The sequence below is a fragment of the Macrobrachium nipponense genome, chromosome 4 (genome assembly GCF_015104395.2).
Source record: "Macrobrachium nipponense isolate FS-2020 chromosome 4, ASM1510439v2, whole genome shotgun sequence".
NCBI lineage: Eukaryota > Metazoa > Arthropoda > Malacostraca > Decapoda > Palaemonidae > Macrobrachium > Macrobrachium nipponense.
The window spans coordinates 104,886,618-104,887,942 of record NC_061100.1 but is presented as its reverse complement, the minus strand read 5'-3'; positions in this window follow the sequence as shown (position 1 = coordinate 104,887,942).

Genomic DNA, 1,325 nt, shown 5'->3' with positions numbered 1-1,325 from the left:
TTTTTTTTCTTTTTTTTAAAAAAGCGTTTCTCCAGATTGATTGATTGATCTGTGGTTACTGAAACTGGCGTAGGAAGCTACTCGATTCTCCTTATCAGTTAGTATTTTTATTATTGTTGTTGTTGATTTTGTTACGTCTTTCACCCCCCAAACTTTCCAACTCTTCAAAGAACCTGACACTTCAGAAAGACCATCCACACGGTGCCAGGGATATTTTGAAAAGGTCGGCCCACAAATAGAAAGCCTGAGGGAGGTTTCAAAGAGGAGAGAATCTCTCTGGTATTTTTTGAAGTTTTTTTCTGTTTTTCTCCCCGGAAAAACAGAGAGGGGGGGAACAAGACTGTTCGTATGCAGATGGGAAAAGGCCCCCACGTCCAAGGAAGCAAAAGGACTGGTAAAAGTTTGAGGGTCGTACCTGTGTATGAAAAAAAAAACTTTGCTAGTTCGTCTTCGAGTTTTTGTCACTATTGTAATTCTGTGCCTCAGTTGAAAACTGTTTTAATGCCTTGGTATTCTTCCCAAGATTCATTAGTACCTAGTCATTATTTTAACATAAATACCTTTCTTTACCATTTATTTCCAACTGTCTTCACCTGCATACCTGTATTTACTGCTGTAATTTTTCTCAGAATCTGCTACACTTCTTTGTATCACTCCTGTCCCTTTCTGTCTCTTCCCAATCTCTTCCTTACTTGGTTTTTTAGCCTATACTTTCTCCTTCTTCATTCTTGACTAAAAAAAAAAAGCTAAGTATGCCTCGTTCGAAGGGGTATAGTGAGTACTTTACCAAACGAATATTTACAATACAGCCACAGATCCTTATGAAAACTTTAATGCTTTTGTGTAGGACTTGGGTTTAGTTTGCTTATATTTCCAACAAGTGTATAAGTTGGAGTCTCTAACTTTGGCAAAATCAATATAAAAAAGAAGGCAGTTAGTTTGCTAGGAACCCGTGAAACATACTGGTGTCTTCACGGTCTACCTGAGAGGACGAAGGCCTCAAACTCAATGTGAAAATATGAAAAAAGTCAACTGTCAAGTAATGTGACAGAGAACAGAGTCAGGGGGACAGGTGAAAGGTTCCATGATAGGCTGCCTGAAGTGGAGATTGCCAAAACATCCCATGCTTTAAAGACAATGAAACAAACTTATGCTGGGGATATAAGGCAACTAAAAGCCTAGGTAGAAGGGTACCTACGAGGCAACTTGGCTGATAAGAGGTAAGACCACCAAATTTTCACGTCTAGAAATGTCACTGAGGCATCCTCAAGTGAGAATGAATTAGGAAAGGCATGAACATGTAAAGTACATGGTGTCCATAATAA